General features: G+C 39.3%; 1 long non-coding RNA gene across 2 annotated transcripts; it reads right to left on the bottom strand.

Moving 5' to 3' along the window:
• Positions 1–4,507: 4,507 nt before the first annotated feature.
• Positions 4,508–20,007, bottom strand: LOC117980959 (uncharacterized). Of its 2 annotated transcripts, none has more exons than XR_004672473.2 (3): positions 19,907–20,007; positions 19,285–19,564; positions 4,508–6,062 (listed from the first exon to the last, which is right to left on the bottom strand). It is a non-coding gene; the product is annotated as an uncharacterized LOC117980959 (long non-coding RNA). The 2 variants fall into 2 exon arrangements; XR_004672474.2 differs by lacking the exon at positions 19,907–20,007 and adding an exon at positions 19,715–19,878.
• Between the last annotated feature and the right edge of the window lie 1,716 nt (positions 20,008–21,723).

Below are 21,723 nucleotides of genomic sequence, written 5' to 3'. Positions count from 1 at the left end.
CACACACCAAAAAGAGGCTAATATAAGGAACCAGCCAGAAGGCAGCCTTCTGCAACTCAAGCAGAGAGTCCTCACCAGATACTGGCCCTGCTGGCACCTTGATATTTGACTTCAGTCTCCAGGACTGTGAGAAATACATTCTGTTGTCTAAATCACCCAGTCTATGGAATTTTGTTATGGAAGCTGAAGCTGACTAAGAAAATATTTCTTTTTTTTTTTTGTATGTTTCTTTGAGATTGTTGCTCAGCCTGGAGTACACTGGTGTGATCATGGCTCATTGCTGCCTCAACCTCCTGGACTCAGACGGTTTTCCCACCTCAGCCTCCCAAGTAGCCAGGACCATAGTCACATGCCACCCATGCCCAGCTAATTTTTGTATTTTTTTGTTGAGATGGAGTTGCGCCGTGTTCCCCAGGCTGGTTTCAAATCCCTAGGCTCAAGTGATCCTCCTGCCTTGGCCTCCCAAAATGCTGGGATTATAGGCATGAGCCACCATGCCCAGCCATCTTTTTATTGTTGAGTAATATTTCATTGTATAGATGAACCACACTTTGTTTATTCATTCACCTATGGAAAGAATTAGTTGCATCTAAATTGTGGAAATTCTGAATAAAGCTGCTATAAACATTTGTTTGCAGAGTTTTATGGGCATGTACATTTTTTATTCATTTGAGTAAATACCAGGGAGCATGATTACTGGATCATATGGTAAGACTATGTTTAGTCTTGTAAGAAACTGCCAAACTGTCTTCCAAACTAGTTATATCACTGTGCATTCCTGCTGGCAATGAATGAGAGTTCCTGTTACTAAATGTTTAATTGGCTTATGAGTTTTCAATGTTTTAGATTTCAGCCATTCTAGTAAGTGTATAGTGGTATCTCATTGTTGTTTTCATTTATAATTGTATTATAATAATGTTGAATATCTTCTCATATACTTATTTGCCATCTGTATATTTTTGATGAGATATCTGTTCTGATATTTGCTCATTTTAATTGGATTGTTTAATTGACCTTTACAGTATTTAATGCCTTTACAATAGTAAAGGCATTTATAAAGGCATTAATGCCTCTACAATAATACATTTATAAAGGAATTAATGCCTTTACAATAATACAATTTAATGTCAGTACAATATTCAATGCCTTTACAATATTTAATAATTTCCTATTGTTGAGCTTTGTGTCTTTGTGTATTTTGGATAACAGTCCTTTATCTTACATGTGTTTTGCAAATATTTTCTCCCAGTCTGTGGATTATCTTTTCTTTCTCATAACAGTGTCTATCTCAGAGCAGAAGTTTTTCAATTTTAATGAAGTCTAATTTGTCATTTTATTTTTCTTTCTTGGATCATGCTTTTGGTCACTGTATCTAAAAAATAATCACCAAACCCAAAGTCTCCTAGATTTTCTTCTATATGATTTATCTTCTAGAAGATTTATGCTAGAATTTTATAACTAAGTCTATGATCCATTTTGAGTTTGCTTTTATAAAAAGTATACAGTCCTTGTCTGAATTTATTTTATTGTTTGCATACGGATGCCCACTTGTTCCAGCACCATTTGTCAAAGAAACTATCCATTCTCTGTTGAATTCCCTCTGCACTTTTGTCCAAGTTTCATTGACTATATTTTTGTGGATCTATGCCTGGACTCTCTATTTGGTTCCAACAGTCTATATGTCTATTCCTTAGCCAATACCCCATTGTCTTGATTCTTATAGCTTCATAGTAAGCCTTGAAGTCAGTTAGTATCAATCTTCTGACCTTGTGCTTCTTTGTCAATACTGTTTCCATTCTAAGTTTTCTTACTTTCAAAATACACTTTTTTTTTGCGAGATGGAGTCTCACTCTGTTGCCCAGGTTGGAGTGCAGTGGCGCGAGCTTTGCTCACTGCAACCTCCATCTCCTGGGTTCAAGCATCTCCTGCCTCAGCCTCCCCAGTAGCTGAGATTACAGGCATGCGCCACCAAACCTGGCTAATTTTTGCATTTTTAGTGGAGACAGAGTTTCACCAGGTTGGCCAGGATGGTCTCAAACTCCTGACCTCAAGTGATCCGCCCACCTTGGCCTCCCAGAGCGCTGGGATTACAGGCATGAGCCACCCGAACTGGCCTCAAAATACACTTTAGAATCTGTTTGTTGATGTCCACAAAATAACTTGCTAGGATTTTCATTGGGATTGTATTGAATCTATAGATCAAATTGGGAAAAACTGCTATTTTAAAATATTGAGTCTTTTTATCCATGTATATGGAGTATCTCTATTTATTTATGTTTGATTTTTTTCCTCACAGTTTTACAGTCTTCACTCAAATAGATTTAGTATATATTTTCAAAGATTTGTATATGTGCTTCATTTTTTCATTCAAATGTAAATGGTATTGTGTTTTCAATATCAAATTCCAATTGTTCATTATTGGCATATAAGAAAGTAACTGACTTTTGTACATTAACCTTATTTCCTGCAAGCTTGCTATAATGATGTTTCTTCCTTTTTTCTTTTTTTCCTTCTTACAGGTTTGCCAATTTTATCAATTATTTCAAAAAAAATTTTTTCTTGCTTCATTGATATTCTGTATAGATTTCCTGTCTCCAAGTTCAATGATTTCTGCCTTAAGCTTTATTGTTTCTTTGTTTCTACTTAGTTTTAATTTAATCTTTTCTTCTTTTTCTAATTTACTTCAGTTGAGCCTACATTATTGTTTTTAAGGCCAGGTATGCTGGCTTATGCCTATAATCCCAGCACTAAGAAGCAGGAAGATCCCTTGAGCCCAGGAGTTTGAGACCACCCTGAGCAACATAACAGGACCCCATTTCTATTTGGTAGAAAATAAAATAAAAAATAAAATCTTTCTTTTTTATAATATATACATTGAATACTATAAATTTCCATTTAAGCACTGCTTTCACTGCATTTCACAAATTGTAATGAATTGTATTTTAATTTTTAGTTAAAAATATTTTTTAAATTTTTCTTGAAATTTCTTCTTTAATCCACATGTTATTCAAAAGTGTTTTCTTTAATCTCCAAGTATTTTGGGATTTTCCAGCTATCTTTTTGTTATTGTAATCTAAGAGCAAACCTTGCATGATTTCTATCTTTTCAATTTGTTAAGGTATGTTTTCTGCCCCAAAATGTGTTCTAATTTGGTGAATATTCCATGTGAGCTTGAGAACAACGTGTATTCTGTTCTTATTATATGAAGTATTTTATAGATGTTAATTAAGTCCAGTTGACTGAAGGTGTTGTTCAATTCACTATATCATCACTGAACCACTGGACCTATTAGTAATGAAAGGATGTTGAAATCTCCAACTATGAAAGTGGATTCATCAATTTCTCCTTGCACTTCTACCAATGCTCTTGCTCACGTCTTTCAACGTTCTGTTAAATCCATATATGTTATGATAGAATCAACTCCTCAGTCGTTACCTTTATATACCTTTACATACCTTTATATACCTTCATATACCTTTATATGCCTGGCAGTTTTACTTGCTCTGAAGTCTGCTCTGTCTAAAGTTAGTATAGCTTCTCCAGGTCTCTTTTAACTAGTATTAACATGGTATACCTTTCTCCAATTCTTCACTTTTAATCCATCCAAGTTTTTATATTTAAAGTGGGAATTTCACAGAAAACGTACAGTTGGAACTTTAAAAAAAAATCATTCTAACAATCTCTGTCTTTTAACCAGTATATTTAGACTACTGACATTTAGAGCAATTTTGATATAGTTGGATGCAGGCCTTGTTAAGAAAATCAGAATGCTCTGGGCATACTTCAAAATAGCTCCTCTCATCTCACCCTGCCAAAAGCATCAGGGGATTTTTCTCCCACCCTCACTGTGAGAACCTGGCAGGGCTAGAAGAGCAAAACTGATGGAAGTGTGGGGACCCTCCTAAGACAGAGTCTTCCTCAGTTTTAACTTTCAAATTTGTTCTCCCTGAGCCTCCCACACTTCCTTCATTATGAGTTGCATTTCTTTCTTCAGTACTTGTCCCTGTGGGCATCTCTGCTCCTGGGCTTTGGCTCTGGTAAGTTGCCTGGTGCTGCCTATCTTCTTCATTTTGGGAGTGACCGTTTGCTCTATGACTGCCCTCTAATGGCTCTAAGAAGAGTTGTTGATTTTTGGTTTGCTTAGCTTTTTTCTTGTTGCATGGACAGAAGCAATGATCTCTGAGTTTCTTATATCTGGAGCAGTAACCAGAAGTCTTGACTACTCCCTTTAAATACAGAGAGGACAAGAATGCCTGCTAGGGACCAGACCTTCTGGGTAATATGTAAAGCCCAGCAAAAGAAACAATGCATGTACAGAATTGAAAAAAATAAAATGTTCACTGTTTATAGATTTTATGATCAACTATAGAAAACACAACAGGAATTTAATATACTATTAGAAGTAAGAATACAAGTTTCCTAGCACAGAATTTAAAAGAATAAAGATCACTTCTCTATATCAGCAATAACAATTAAAAACTATATATTGAGGAATGAAACTCACATGGAAAATACACAACTTTATTATTATTATGATTATTATTATTATACTTTAAGTTTTAGGGTACATGTGCACAATGTGCAGGTTAGTTACATATGTATACATGTGCCATGCTGGTGTGCTGCACCCATTAACTCATCATTTAGCATTAGGTATATCTCCTAATGCTATCCCTCCCGGCTCCCCCCACCCCACAACAGTCCCCAGAGTGTGATGTTCCCCTTCCTGTGTCCATGTGTTCTCCTTGTTCAATTCCCACCTATGAGTGAGAACATGAGGTGTTTGATTTTTTGTCCTTGCAATAGTTTACTGAGAATGATGATTTCCAATTTCATCCATGTCCCTACAAAGGACATGAACTCATCATTTTTTATGGCTGCATAGTATTCCATGGTGTATATGTGACACATTTTCTTAATCCAGTCTATCGTTGTTGGACATTTGGGTTGGTTTCAAGTCTTTGCTATTGTGAATAGTGCCGCAATAAACATACGTGTGCATGTGTCTTTATAGCAACATGATTTATAGTCCTTTGGGTATATACCCAGTAATGGGATGGCTGGGTCAAATGATATTTCTGGTTCTAGATCCCTGAGGAATCACCACACTGACTTCCACAATGGTTAAACTAGTTTACAGTCCCACCAACAGTGTAAAAGTGTTCCTATTTCTCCACATCCTCTCCAGCACCTGTTGTTTCCTGACTTTTTAATGATTGCCATTCTAACTGGTGTGAGATGGTATCTCATTGTGGTTTTGATTTGCATTTCTCTGATGGCCAGTGATGGTGAGCATTTATTCATGTGTCTTTTGGCTGCATAAATGTCTTCTTTTGAGAATTGCCTGTTCATATCCTTTGCCCACTTTTTGATGGCGTTGTTTGTTTTTTTCTTTTAAATTTGTTTGAGTTCATTGTAGATTCTGGATATTAACCCTTTGTCAGATGAGTAGATTGCAAAAATTTTCTCCCATTTTGTAGGTTGCCTGTTCACTCTGATGGTAGTTTCTTTTGCTGTGCAGAAGCTCTTGAGTTTAATTAGATCCCATTTGTCAATTTTATCTTTTGTTGCCATTGCTTTTGGTGTTTTAGACATGAAGTCCTTGCCCATGCCTATGTCCTGAATGGTAATGCCTAGGTTTTCTTCTAGGGTTTTTATGGTTTTAGGTCTAACGTTTAAGTCTTTAATCCATCTTGAATTAATTTTTGTATAAGGTGTAAGGAAGGGATCCAGTTTCAGCTTTCTACATATGGCTAGCCAGTTTTCCCAGCACCATTTATTAAATAGGGAATCCTTTCCCCATTGCTTGTTTTTCTCAGGTTTGTCAAAGATCAGATAGTTGTAGATATGCGGCGTTATTTCTGAGGGCTCTGTTCTATTCCATTGATCTATATCTCTGTTTTGGTACCAGGACTATGCTGTTTTGGTTACTGTAGCCTTGTAGTATAGTTTGAAGTCAGGTAGTGTGATGCCTCCAGCTTTGTTCTTTTGGCTTAGGATTGACTTGGCAATACGGGCTCTTTTTTGGTTCCATATGAACTTTAAAGTAGTTTTTTCCAATTCTGTGGGAAAATACACAACTTTTTAAAGAAAATTCTTAAAACCTGATTAGGGTAAAAAAATAAAAATATTGTATTTAATTCCAATTAATCTATAAATGTATAATCTAATCACAATTAAAACTCAGCTGGATTTATTTCTAAGTACTCAATAAAATTACTTAAAAATTTACATGAGATAATAAAGGTTCATGAATAGCTAAATTAGTCTTGAGAAAATAAAAATTTGTCTTGTAAGAATTTATGATATAATGGAATAATAATAATGTTAATATTAATAATAAAAAAACTGTATGATACGATTGTTCCAACTAAAATATAGACTCTTTTCGAATAGAATGGCAAAGTCAGAAATAAAACCTCATGAAACATATATAACCTGATATGCAATAGAAGTGGCACCAATACACTAACAATAAAAGGAAAAATATTTAATAGCTTGTTTGGGTCAGACTGCTGAGCTTACATGAAAATAAAGCTGGATCTATATCTTAAACTAACTATAAGGGGGTTCAGTGTTATAGACTTAAAAGTGAAAGATAACATAAGCTAAGAGATGAAAATATAGAACACCATCTTTAGGATCTAGAGGTAGGGAATTCTCTTTTAAACAAAATTAAACACTCACAAACCATTAGGATCAAGGAAATTACTGGAACGTATTGTATCAAAATTTGAAATATCTATTCAACCAGAATAAACAAATATGAAGCTATGGTAGAGGATAGCCTGTGAGAAGATAATTGAAATGTAAAACTTTAGCAAAGATTACTATTTAGAAATATAAGAAATTCCTAAAAACGTAAGCAAATATAGGAAACCTAAACAAGTTTAATGCAGCAAAGACAGGAAAAAGACAAATAATAAAAGGAAAACCCATAAAGCTAACCAGTTCAGAAAGATATGCTCAAATTTATTAGTTGTTAGACAATTTCAAAGAAAAACAAGATATCAATCTGCACTGATCAAACTGATAAATGCAGAGAAATTCACTGGCCTCCAATGTAACATTCATAGGACAACTTTTGGCTTCAATATTTGCAATATCTCAAGTTGGAGGCAACCAAAGTGTTCATCCGTAAGAAAATAGACAAAAAGAAAATTGTAATGTTTACATGATACAAAACATCATTCTACAATTTAAAGCAACAAATTAAATTCATGCATAGCAATGTTGATGGATTTAAAGGCTTGGGGTTATGCTTTTATAAAAGAAAACATAAAAGAATATCTATTGCACAATAGCACTGACAGTATTTACCTATGAAACCTTGAAACATAAATGTGTAAAAGAGTACTACCTTTGTTCAACAAAGAATTGAACAACTCTTTTGGATCCTAAACTGTTCTAGATACTGGAGTTTATTAGGGGCAAAAATATACATATATATCCTTATTATGATGGAGCATGCAACTCAGAGGGTGGAGACTGACAATGTGCTGATTTGAAAACCAATGGAACCTAGAAGGACAACAGGGAATGAGAAAGCTGGAAAGGGCCAGGCAAGCACAGGGAACTAAGAAGCAGCAGCCGCCAGATGGGAGGGCACTCAGGATATGGAGCCTAGAGTTTTTTAAGAAAGGTGATGTGGTCAGTTATGCAAATGCCTCTGAGTTTGAACAGAAGGACCAAACAAGTGGCATCAGACTGTGCAATGTGACATCATTCATAACCATGTCGAGAGCAGATGTCCTGGAGCCGCAGGAACTGACGCCCCAGAGCAGTGCACTGTGGTGAGACAGAGGTTCAGAAAGCGGGTGGAGGAAATATGTGGCACTTTTTCAAGACGTTTTGCTGTTAGAAAAGCAAAGCAACAAGGAGACAGCTGATGAAGAGCCTGCGCACAAGAGTGAGATGTGTTTTTGCAGAGGAAGAGAGAATGATAGCAGGTGCAAAATATTCAACAACAGGGGAAGTAACTCAAGCATGGTGCAGGAGTCAGCCTTTGAAGAAGGGCCACTTTGGCCATCCTAGAGGGATGGAAGGTGCCAGGTGTGGAGGCCAGTGCAGTGGAGTTGGTACATTTGGGGCAGGAACATAAGAATGTTCCCATCCATTTAGTTTCTCTGCAAAATGAGGCAAAGCCATCAGCTGTGACATAGAGGAGAAGGGTGTGCGAATAATTTTACCTCCTCGAGCTGTGAATACCGAGGTCTAGGCCTAAGTATGTTCCGATAAAATAAAAAGTATTCAGAGCCTCATTTTCCCATGCACACTCCAGAACCAAGGACTTGGGAGACACTGAGAGCACTTGGTCCACGCACAAGCAATGAACCCTTCCTTACTAGTAGACAGTGGTAATGGGGCCTCATTCTGCATGTAAAGGTTGAGAAACATTCTGAATCATCACGAGAAAGCACAGCTCAGACAAGTGAAGACATGCAAGGCCAGCCTAAGTGAGAGAATTGCTTAAGCCCAGGAGTATGAGTCTGCAGTGAGCTATGATTGTGCCACTGCACTCCAGCCTGAGTGACAGAGCAAGACCACTTATTTAAAAAAAATAATTATTATTTGAAAAAAGTGAAGCAAGAAGAGGGACATCAGAAACCAAATCTTCACATGTTCGTTACAAGATGATCATAAGCAGGCCGTTATTTCATCTATGAGGGCAACATATTAGTAGATTATGAAATCAATGTAGTAGAGTCAAGTTCAGCGTTTTAAAAGTGAATGAAGAAGAGAAGAGATTAGGAAAAAAAAGAAAGTATCACTGTGCATCTTATGGATATATGCACACATAGTACATACAAACCTATGTGTGTGTACAATGGAGGTATGCACGGACGTACATGAGTACTATGTCATACACTATCACTTGTTTGAAAAATTGAAAAATACTTCTGTAGGAGATGCAAAGATTTAGATATGATCCCTAAATTCTAGGAATAATAATGCTCATAAGAGGGCTAGGTTAGGGACCAACTCAGGGGCTATGTTCTCAGGAAAACTCCCTTTCTTACCATTCCCAAAACATTAGCCACAAGCTAGAATTTTGTTTCATGCCACCTCTAAATGCCAGCAATACTGTTTTATACTCCTCCTGTTACAAATGCTGCCATTGTCAGTCTTTTAAAATCCTCCTGAATATTCTTCTGGATACCATTTTATGATTAGAAAATACTGCTAGATATATAGTATTTCAGGGTTTTAAAAAATAGTTCTTGTTGCAGATATTAGTTAATGAACTCAGCTTGTACAAGCTGTGACGAGTTGAAGGAAATCTATTGTTTTGTGCTGTCTACAAGAAATTGTGGACTGATTTTATTCTTGTCATTCCAATATTTTGTTTGTTCTTTACTGTCTTTCAAACTGCATGGAAATATTTGGTTTCATCTGAATTAAAGTAGACATATTCTGAAGCTAAATTTAAAAAATACAACAAAATGAGTGTATCTTTCAGGACTTTTGCCATTCTAAATATTTTATCAGAAAAGTGATAGCAGTTTAACCATAATTCCTTCCCTTTTTTTAGAGCAATATTTTCCAGACCTTTCCTTACATTTACACACACACGTATTTTCCATCAGGAACACTATAGAATTCTACCTATTGGGTCTCATTTGTTGTTTCTGTGAATTGTATTTCTGCATTTCATTTCCTTTCCTCCTTTTTTTTTTTTTTTTTTTTTTTGAGACAGAGTTTTGCTCTGTTGCCTAAGCTGGAGTGCAGTGGCACAACCAGGGCTCACTGCGGCCTCCACCTCCTCTGCTCAAGTGATCCTCCCACCTCAGCCTCCCATGTAGCTGGAACTACAGGACTGTGCTACCACACCCTGCTAAGTTTTTTGTTTTTTGTTTTGTAGAGACAGGGTCTCACTATATTGCCCAGGCTGGTCTTGAACTCCTGGGCTCAAGTGATCTGCCCACTTCAGCCTCCCAAAATGCTGATATTATAGCTGTGAGCCACATTTCCTCCTTTTTGAAACAGGAAATTTCATAGCTGTGTTGCTCTATGAATGCAAATCTCCAACCTTGTTTGTCCATTTCAGACTTTTTTAAGGGATCCTGATTATTTTTATTAATTTAAAACTACCCAAAAAGTATGTAATGTAGACATTATTTTTCTCAACTCTTTTAATACTACAGCTGAAGGGAAGAACTCCAGCCCATCTTTCCTGGCCCAGTAGCCCAGCCTGGGAAGGCAGAGGCACTGAGGCGGCTGTGGCTATGTTTCATTTGAACCCTGTGTAAATGTCACACTTGGCTGTGCAACACTGTCAGACTCACGGCTGACACTTATTACTGTAGTCACAGCTGTCTTTGAAACAACATTATACCTAGAGAGAATCTGAAATCTCCAGGGAAGCACAGTTTCCTGGAAATTTGGAAGCATGTTCAGTGTCAAAGGAAAGAAAGCCAGCAACATTAAAAAAAAAAAATAGCTATACTGTTGGGGAGGCAGGGGTGGGGATTCCTTCAGAAGATAAATATGTCCCAAGGGTTTTAGGTCATAGGGGCCGGCACAAAATCCACAGGCTCTTCAAAGGTAGTTTCTCCCTTTCCACTTAACTGAAAGCAATCTTTCCCCTGAGGAGAGTGGTTACTGTAAGCAGAGGCAGCTCATTCTCCCACAGATGGCTAATAAGACAACTGGAGAGGTGTGATTTTCCTAGTTCACCTCTACTCGCTCAAAATCCCTTTTCTCCTTGCTGAAATTCCTGATATAAAGACATATGGAGGCAGATCCCTGACCACCCCATGCTACACACAACTCTCATTAATCCAGGTTTGCAGATCCAAGTTCACACCTCTTTAATTCACCTCCTCCCATTATCCTGGAAGACTTCAAGGTCTTTGCAAAGCAGCCATCCAACCAATTTAACCATGATCTTTGAAATTCTCAATTCCAATGACTCTCAGGCTCAGACCCATTAGCCACCCAGTGGCTGTGGTCCACAATTTGCCATCACCCACAACTGATCTACACCTGAAAGCCCAGTGCCCAGCGATGTGCTCAGATCACAAACTGCACTTCCAGCGTGCTCACCTCCTTGCTTCCACGGCACCCACTCCTTGAGTTTGACAATTCTTTCAACCCCTTGACCCCACCATGTTTGCAGTCTAGCCACCATTCACTGGCCTCACTTTTCAATATCCATCTTCAAGTTCATAGCCCATCAGGTGAACAAACCGCTTGTGATACTTTTCATTTGCTGATTTTCATCATACTCTCACATTTACATTTTTTTGTTTTTGTTTTTGCTTTTAATTTTTACAGGCACACAGTAGATATATATATTTAGGGGATACATGAGATATTTTGATACAGGCATATGATGCATAATAACCACATCAGAGTAAATGGGGTGTCCATCACTTCAAGCATTTATCATTTCTTTGTGTTACAAACATTCCAATTATACCCTTTTAGTTATTTAACAATGTACATTATTATTGACTGTAATCACCCTCTTATGCTGTCAAATACAAGCTCTTATTCATTCTATCTAACTATATTTTTGTATCCATTAACTATCCCCACTCCTCACCCCACTACCCTTCCCAGCCTCTGGTCACCATCATTCTACTCTCTATCTACTTGCAATACTTTTAACCCCTTTCCATTGGTCTTTCTTGCAATATGATGTCACCCTCAATCATTAAGTCATCCATTGTTTTGCCCCACCTCTCAGATGCCTACCCATATGGAGACAGACACAAATATTGCCAAAAAATACCCTTTTTTCCCCAAATTCAGAAGTGGCCCTAATTCCATTTGCTTCTCTCTAGTAAGGTTCCGTTCTTATTTGACTCAATGAATATTTTAAACATACATGAATTTCCTTTAATCTCCTTTTATCAATTTCCTTACTCTCGGTATCAGATCCACATTTTTAATATTAAAAATAAAATAGAACTCTCATGAAAGGTTGTTAAATACAGATGTGCAGCATGTGCACTGCATAAAGGCTACTGACCCATGAACAGTGTGGGAATTGAAATCCAGTCTGTGCTGAGGTAGAGGGCTCCTCGGTTTGTATAATTTGCTTGATGGGAGAGAGAATCCTTTGACAGTCGGTCCACCCAGAAGAAGTGCCTTTTTTTTTTGTAATTTACAAAGTTCTGCATCAGACATTAATTATTCTCACTTCTCCCCAACACACACACACACACACACACACACTTTTTTATTATTATTATTATACCCACCCACAAACCCTTCTTGTCATCTCAGCAAATGTCGCAGCTCTCATCTTGTCTAGACTTATCCCCACACATGAGTTTTCTACCTCATCACCTTCACCCTTCTCTGGAATCTCCCTTCGGTGTTTATCCTTTTGTTCTTCCATATGTTCAAGCCTTCTAGCATGGTTCATTTCCAAAATAATCTAGGATAAGACCTGCGAGGTAACATTATAACAGAATGAATTACTGAGCTAGGAATTTTCTTTAACACCAACTAGGTTAGGGGAGTTGAAAATGAGTTGAGGTGGATAAATTATTGTGCAAAAAATTGTCAATCAACTTGCCTTAAAATTTCACCAACAACGTTGCCATCGTATCCTGCAATGCTTAGTGGCAGCAAGTGTGGGAAACCAGGAGCCAGAGTTGTGGTGTTTCCTGATTCACTGAGAGGCTTGGCAGGGCACTGCCTTTGAGTGACCCACACTGAACTTCAGAAACGCAAATGGGTGTGGAAAGACAGCCTGCACTTGTAGCGGGGGAAATGGGGCAGATGTTAGAAAAAAGTGTAATGGAGTTCAGATTTTTAAGCAGATAGCCAGTAATTCCTAGTCATAGGACTTTTCTCAGCTTTTCATCTGCCTTGACTTGGCTGAAGTATTTGCTATTGACAATCATCCCCTTTCTCCTTAAGTGCACCTTTCCTTTTGCCTTCAGGGACAGCTGTCACCCAGATCCCATCTGTCCATCAGATCATGGCTCTTCCCACCCTCAGTTTCTACTTTTCTGTCTCTGTCCCCCAGCATGGATGTCACATGGGTGTTGGCCTCAGCATCCATCACTGGTTCCCAGCATGCCCCTCTCACCATCATCCCACCTTAGGCTTCCACTGCCCACTTTATACAGTGGAGCCCACTTCCACCTCTGCTGTCCTGATGTCACAGTATTACTTGTACTAATAGGATCAATTCAACCAAATTGTTTTCCATTTCTGGTACATGGATCCCTGCCTTGATTAAGTAAAGAATTCCCTTCCTTCCACCATGGGCATTACTGTTGGCCTTCCCTATCTGTGGGTTCCAAATTCGAAGATTTCACTAATCAAGGATAGAATTTTTATGGATCTGCAGTTGGTTGAATCCGTGCTCAGATGCAGAACCCGCAGATGCAGTGGAAGGCTGACTGTAAGGGACTTGAGCATCTGTGGATTTTGGTATCCACTGAGGCCCTGGAACCAATCCCCTGGGGTTACTGAAGGATGACTGCACTTAGCTTTGGACACCCACCCTCAGCCAGGGCTTCTGTTCCTGCTGAAGGAATCCCTGGTGTTCATGGTCTGTCCCTGCCAGCCTCATTAATATAACTTGATGAAGGCAGTTTCCCCTCAATTTTCAGTGCCAAGTCCCATTGTCCTGATTGGACATGCTACTTGGGAACCTAGATGGACACTGAGCTGTGCCACTGAATTCTCTGCATATCAGCCAAGAACAGATGGACTTTCTGCTACCACCTGAGCTCATGTTGTTCCCTTAAACAAATCTCACCTGATTCCAATGGCTCCTTAAAAGAAGGGTGTCTCCCTCAGACCCTATCACCTCAGAATGGGCTATAGCAAAGGCCTTCTTCATGGTCCCTCCTTCAATCCCCCTAAGTAAAATCTCACTGCCGCCAGATCAGCCCCACTGGAAATGACTCTTATAAGGGAACCATCCCGTCCAACAAAAACGTTATGGTCAAAATCCTCTGGATGGCTGCCCAGTTGACAAGTTCTCATTTTCTAGAACTTCCTCCTCTTCTAATCTACATGCAGACATATCTTCTGTTCTGTTCCTATGCTAACCCTCCCTTGTGCCATACTTGGTTAGATGGGGCATAAGTATATGTGTCAATCTTAGTTCTCCCACCATGAGTTTTGAGTAGGAAAAGAGAACACTGGATGGGTCCCTCTGTAGGGCTGGGTCTGTGCTATAGATGCTCAGTGAGCTGGAAACTGAGACAGTGAGGTCATCTGTCTTGTGTTACTCAAAGGAGTATTTCAAGGAATTGTCACACAGGATTGCAGTAATTGATATTGCCAGTTCTTGCTTCTACTTTCAAAAAGTGATTCCAAAATGGGACTACTTTGTAATCCTCACGTTGTGCCACTTATTTGGACATCACAGATCCCTGATGCAATGGGGTGGGATACATCCACCATCCAGTGCCTATTTGCTAAGGACCTGCAGTGTGCAAGGAACTAAGGGAACACAGAGGATCATCAGGCAAGGATTTTATGCAACAGAAGCTTGCAATGCAGAACTGAAGAAATAAGATGATCACCCACATCAAATTCTATTTTCTTTGGCATCTGAGTTCACCAAAGAAGAAAGGAATTTCCCTGAGAGAAACGTGCCAAAATAAAATTATGTACTGGCAGTTCCTAATCTCCTGATGCCTTTGGAAAGTAAAACAATGGCACATTGGGACAAAGGTAACAGCAAAATTTGTCATTAAGATTTCTGCCCTTGATTGAATACTATTCAATAATAACTGCAAACATCACAGAGATCATATCCAATCTCAAGCTTTTTAAAAATTCAAATAATTTCAATCACCCATTTTTCTTTCTTCATCTGATGTATGTTGAATGAATCTAAGAAGCAATTGGGGTAGAGGGCTGAAATGTTATACATTAATCAAGCAAGACAGCCCAAGACCTTCTTACTGCTCTGTAAACTGAATTATTTCTCCCAACCCCTAAGCCCAAGGAAATAGGCACCAAAAGTAAAGAGAAACACCCTTGAATCAAAACATTCTCTAGCATGAGGAACTTAAACTTCATAATCAAACGTTTATTTTCACTTCCTACATTGATACCCTCAGGGTGAACAAGAAAGGAGACACCTTTCTTTTGTATTTGCCAGTTCCTTACACTGTTGGCATCTCTGATGACCAGCCAAAAATTATTAAACTGCCTCAGTAAACCCAGCACTAGCTTTATGTTCAGTTTAGGAGGAAGGGAGGGTATTCTACCGGCATTGTTTCTGGGAATTCATCTACCAACTAGACTAGTTAGATGGGGAATTCTACAGTCCATAACTGAACACAATTGTGACCTATTAAAAATAAAAACTCAGAATATAGACACCTTGTGGTAGAGACATCACAGAGTTCCTTTAAGCATTCACTGCCCGGACCCTGTAACATGCCTACACGTATTTCAGAATGCAAGAGAAGGCTGCATGTATTATTCTACCCCCAGTAACTCCTGTGATAGATTATAACAGATGGAAGACTTGGCAATAATAGGCACAGCTGTGCAGGGCCAGGACAAAAGAATAAAGAAATCACTACAGTCCAAGTAAGTGCTTCTAATTATCTGTTTCTTTTTAATATGAGAAATGCTATTGTGTCTCTGTCTTCTAAATACTGAACACAAAGCATATTTATATTCATCTCGGACTTAAAGATGCTATCCATCCTAAGCAAAGAGGCCCCTCTAATTCCCAGCATTTATTCATGTGTTAATATCATGAAGATGTGCCTGGTTTATAGAAGTATGGTCAAAACTTATCTATTATAGCCATTTTTTCATCTAAAGTTGTTACCTATGGATGTAACAGAAATAGAACTCTGACCAAATCTTATTATTTTTCCAGATAATTTTTTTTTACTTTTATTTAGTGCCATTATTCCTATCCTTGAAGCAAAGTAGGGTAGTGGGGGAAAAAAAAACATTTAAAGCCGTGGGTTTTAAGCCTCATTCTCCCATAGAATATTGGAGGATAGTTACATAACCTCCCTGAATGCATTTTGAAAAACAATCAAGTAATAGTAAGCTTTTTTACAAATTTAGTTTGAGGATTAAATGTAATAATGATTATTTGTTAAACTTCCAATAGTGAGACAGATAACAAGTACTCAATAAGTATTTGTGAAATATAGAAATCAATAACTTTGTATTATATGAGAACGTTATCATCTCTATTTTAAGAACAGGATATTTGTCGGCAATAGATGTGGCTCTTTCTTGGTTGCACTCATGTTCCCCTTCCATGGACCTAAGCAGGAGGCCATCAGGGTATGTGGCTGGGCTGGGCCTAAATTAGAATGACCTCAGCACCAGCCTAGGAGACGCAGGGGCTGGCGCTGGGATCAACACCCTTCTTTCCCTAGGATGTTTGGTCACCCTAGATACTAAACAGCAGAGAGAGGCACTCAGTGTGGAAGGATGTTTGAACTGAAAGGATGCTGTCTTCAGAGTCAAACAAACCTAGCTAGAAGTGCTGGCTGTGCTACTTATTCATGGTCCTGACTTGTATCTTCACTGCCCTGAGTTTCTATCCTCAGCTGGTACATGGGGACAAGCAAAGCTACCATCTATCATCACCATTCCTGAAAGGTAATCTATGTAATAGTTCTACCCTAGTGCCTGGCGTCTCAGTCCTCAATCAATGCTGCCCATTGTTATTGAGGACTGTGTTCCTCCCAGCTTCACCCCACTCTCCTGCTTCTGGATTCATAGCTGCGTGACACACTTATACAACACACACACCCCAACACACAGTACAGATATACAACACACACATGCAACACACACCTGCAACACACACACTATAGACACACTACAACCACACACACAATGCACGCATATAACATACAACACACACTATAGACACAACACACACACACTACACACCACCACACCACGCATACAGCACATACAACACACAACACATACATAACACAGAGAACACACACAACTACATAACACATACCCAACACACACAACACATACAGGCATACCACACAACACACATAACACACACACAACACACACATCTAATACACACCAAACACCACACAACACATGCACAGCACATATAATATACTACACACAACACACACAGCCAGTACAGAACACATACATCACACATTCCTAAAATATACAACACACACACAACACTTATACAAAAAACACACAAACTACATGCAGACATACTACACAATACACACACACAATACAAAACACACACGTGCCACACAACACACACACATACATAACACAAATGCCACACACAACACACATTAGTTGCGGCACAGGTTCTCAGCCAAGTCTCTGTGAGCAAGCCTCCATTGCTGTGCTGGTAGAATCAAGTCATTCTGCCAGACTGGAGATCCAGCTGATTCCAGGAGTTTCTATGCCATGTATAAGACCCAGCCTACACTGTCCCAGGAGATGAGGTCCAAGCACGCATGTTCCCCAGGCTGCAGCTCCAGGCAGCCTCTGAGCCGGGCAGACTAGTGGAGGTGGATTCCGTAGGAGTGTGCTGAGCTCCAACCCCGCATGTTCGAGGATTTCAACTCCCTCCAGGTCTCAAGCTTAGCTGGTGGTCACAGCATACTGATGCCTTGTCAGGTGCTTGATGGCTGTCCTCAGAACTGGAGCCTCACCCCTTATCTCAGCTTCCTGCTTGGGGTTCCTGCCATTTTGCACCATCTCCTGGTTGGTGATCTGGCTAACTCATAATGACTTATCTCCCAAATACCCTACTGATCCTACCTGACTGTTACCAACAGCTGGGATCAATTAGCCCACCACGAGCTCTGGGGATTGCATCCCAAAATCTTACATGGGCTATCTTCAGGAAAAAATATTTTTTCAGTAGATGGGGTTGTGATATTTATATTGACAGGACTACTCTATTTAAAATAGGGTTACTCAATTTATCCCTAAGCTGATGACTTCCAGGAAAATACGGATTTTACCAACAGATTTATTAATAATATTTATTCATAATTGATCAATCTACTGAATATAGAGTATCAGTATCTACTATATTACTGATTTTAATAAACTACCCAGTATTTACCTAAATGTCTCCATCCTCAAAAGCAAGGCGTGCTGCCTGAATTAGAAAATAGATAATTTTCTAAACTCCTTACTTCTCTTTTATTAAAAAATAATTCACACACTGGGGCCTGTTGGAGGGCATGGGGGAAGAGAGAACATCAGGAAGAATAGTTGATGGATGGTGAGCTTAATACCTAGATGATGGGTTAATCTGTGCAGCAAACCACCATGGCATACGTTTACCTATGTAACAAACCTGCACATCCTGCACATGTGCCCTGGAACTTAAAAGTTGAAAAAAAAAATGTAGTGTATAGGCTGGGTGCGGTGGCTCACTCCTGTAATCCCAGCACTTTGGGAGGCCGAGGTGGGTGGATTACCTGAGGCCAGGAGTTCAAGACCAGCCTGGCCAACATGGTGAAACCCCATCTCTACTAAAAACACAAAACTTAGCCGGGCATGGTGGGGGGTGCCTGTAATCCCAGCTACTCAGGACGCTGAGGCAGGAGAATTGCTTGAACCCGGGAGGCAGAGGTTGCAGTGAGCCAAAATCGTGCCATTGCACTCCAGCCTGGGCGACAGAGCAAGACTCCTTCTCAAAAAAAAGAAAAAAAATGTAGTGTATATTTTTAAATTGCTAAAAGCATAGTTGTTTAACATTCTTTCCACAAAAACAAATCATAAGTTGGTAAGGTGATTGTTATGTTAATTAGCTTGATTTACTCTTTCTACCATTGTAGACTGTATAGAGTTCAAAACATCACATTGTACCCCAAAATATATACAATTATTACCTGTCAAGAAACAAATTTTAAAAATACATACAATAATTAAAACTTTAAATAATAATAATAATATTTACAGTTCTGGCACAAGTCTAAAAGCCTTACATGAACCACTTCATTTACTCCTCACGAGAAGTACATGAGGCAAATACTATTACAGTGCCCATTTTACAGGTGAGCAAATATTCACTAATTCTTTTGTTAACTATAACTTGTATAGTTCAGGTATAACCTATTCTATGTTGAGTTCAATACCAATAAGAGACATTCATTCAATTACCATATTCTTATACTTTCTTCTGAAAGTTGATGTTCACAGTTATACAAGTGAATATGCAAAACTTACGCAAAATTATATCTTGCCCCTGAGCCAGAAATACCTTTACTAAGCTTACGGACAGCATTGATCTGTGAGGCTACTACAGATGCGTTGTTGAACACTTTTGTGGCATGCAGTGTGAAGTGGATAAACTCTGTCTCATACCTGAAGCTATGAGGACAACATCTGGGCCCCGAGGAAGCTGTAATGGAAGTCTGTGGCCGCTGAGTGCAGGTCAGGCCAGTGCGCCAAGCAAGAGGAGAGCAGAGTTCATGGGCCTCTTCCTGCTCCACAGCCGAGCCTCCAGCAGAGCGCAGCTGCCCTCTGTAGCCTGACTCGCCTGAGTCACAAGGGGATCTGATGATACCTGGGAAGCAGAAGAAAGGCCTTTGTCAAACAAAGGCCACATTTCCATTTTTCTTGGTTTACAGGAGGGATCCACAGCCTGGATGAGAAAAGAGAAAATGAGAAGTAAGCAAGGTTATAAAGATGGTGTTGCTGAAAGGTTTGTTTTTTCCAGCTGATGCTTAAGATAAAGGAATAAATGACTTCTAATGGGCAGGCATCTCACAAAAATATAGCAAAGTTTGATCACCTAGAGACCACCTAATTTGACCAAGTGGCTTGAAAAATGAACCTGGAGATCGTAGGAAAAAAGATAAAAGCTGCAACAAAGCAGCAAAGCTGAATGAAATAGACTTCATCTTCTAAGAAATATAAATAACATGTGAGAGATGTCCAGTATTCTAGACAAAGATAAGAAAGATTGTTGTTACCGAAGACCTACGTGTTTATATACTGCTATGCAGTGAAGGTAACACTATCTCCTAGGAAGCACCAAGGCACAATGAGAAGAGGTTTATAATGGAAACAGCAATGGGATTGGGGAGGAGCAAGGGAGATATATTTTATTTTAAAAGTCACACTTCTGTAGGAAGGAAAGCAACTTGGTTTCATATGCCAAGAAATGCATGATCATGAAAATGCATGACCTGAAAATCTCTCCCTGTGAAGGCGGACTTGAGAGCAGGGAGACTGCAATGAATTGTGTGCTCCACCTACTGACCCAAAGATGGGCAACAGAGTGAAACAGAGACTCCAGGTGGACCTCAGAGACGATTTAATAGAAACGCCCATCAGCTGCCTTAATTTTAAGCAACTCCAGGCCCTTCACCAGTTCCTCTTGCTGTTCCATTTTCATGTTAGAATCAGGTGATATCTGTACCAAGAAGAGCACCCTAAGGGAGCAAGAAACAGGAAAGCTTCATCTTGTATTCCCTCCAAATCCCCCTCATCGAATGAACGGGCTGATTTTATTTTTTAAATCATATGCTTCTAGCCTAATGTGGTGCAGGAAGTGCTTTGACTGCTCCTTGCACATTACACGTGCATGCCACAGAAACCCATCATTATTTCCCTCTACCTGCTCCAGCAACCTTCCTCTCGTGATATGAGATTCATCCTCCGTGAGTGCCCTAAAACTCTGCAGCCCTCCAGGGAAGATGCAATCAAACTGCAGACACGTTGGTGGAAAGCACTGCAGGGGTCCATTTCTTTAGGCTGGCATCCAGATGGACTAAAATATTCACCAGAGGAAAAGCAGGACCACGGTCATTAGAAGAGAACAGATTGAGGAGTCCCCAGAGTGCCTCAAAGGAAACCAAAAGCCCAAATACATTTGAAAACTAAAGTGTGGTATAAATCAATACATTTAAACTTGCAATTCAAGGTTATTCATTCAGCTGAAACTTCTTGCACATTTCAAATGTCCTTTCTGTGAGTTCAAAGAGTTCATGCATTTGAAATTTGAAACCAAAAAGAAAGGTCAAACTTCACATTTTCACAGAAGGCAGCATGTCTGTGGAGTAATCATTATTTGGGATTACGTGTTTTGTATCATATATTCAGAAGACTTTGTTTTATTCTACTTTGTCCCGGAATTGGTAGGAAGATTGGACTGTTTCACTGTGATCCAGAGCTCATAATCGTGAAACATATTAGTCTCTTTGGGATGCTGGAATCAAGTCTTTCATGTAATAAGTCAAATCTGAAGTCATATGCTGTGTTTGATTCATCTTGGCTTGTTATTTTAAGTGAAACGAGGCTTGAAGACACAGGCAGAATAAATGCTCTTCTTTGATAGAGCCAGAAACTCTCCAGGCCAAAAAACTCTCCCCAGCAGCCTTTCAGATCAATGGAAAATCACTTTCTGGGATAATCATACATGAGCATATTTCATCTGCTGACTTCTCAGCACAGATGAGGTTATCAGAATAGCAAGAACTGAAACAGGAGCCTCTCCATAATGAGCCCAGAAGCAGTTTCTTTTCAAGGGAGAGAGGGTCAGGGAATAGTCTGGGTGTTGGCTGACTCAGCAAGAACCACAGTAGCTCTCTCCAAGAGGCAGAAACAATAAGGGCCAGGGGTATGTCCTCTGGAGTTGGACTGGCTGAGAATCCTAAGGCTCTGTGTCTCAGTTTTCTCAGCTGTAAAATGAGAATTAAAAGTGTACCTTTCAGCCGGGCATGGTGGGTCATGCCTGTAATCCCAGCACTTTGGGAGGCCAAGGCGGGAGGATCATGAGTTCAAGAGATCAAGACCATC

Source organism: Pan paniscus, chromosome 6, assembly GCF_029289425.2.
Source record: "Pan paniscus chromosome 6, NHGRI_mPanPan1-v2.0_pri, whole genome shotgun sequence".
Lineage (NCBI taxonomy): Eukaryota > Metazoa > Chordata > Mammalia > Primates > Hominidae > Pan > Pan paniscus.
The sequence above is the reverse complement of the archived record's forward strand: the minus strand, read 5'-3'. Positions and strand labels throughout refer to the sequence as shown.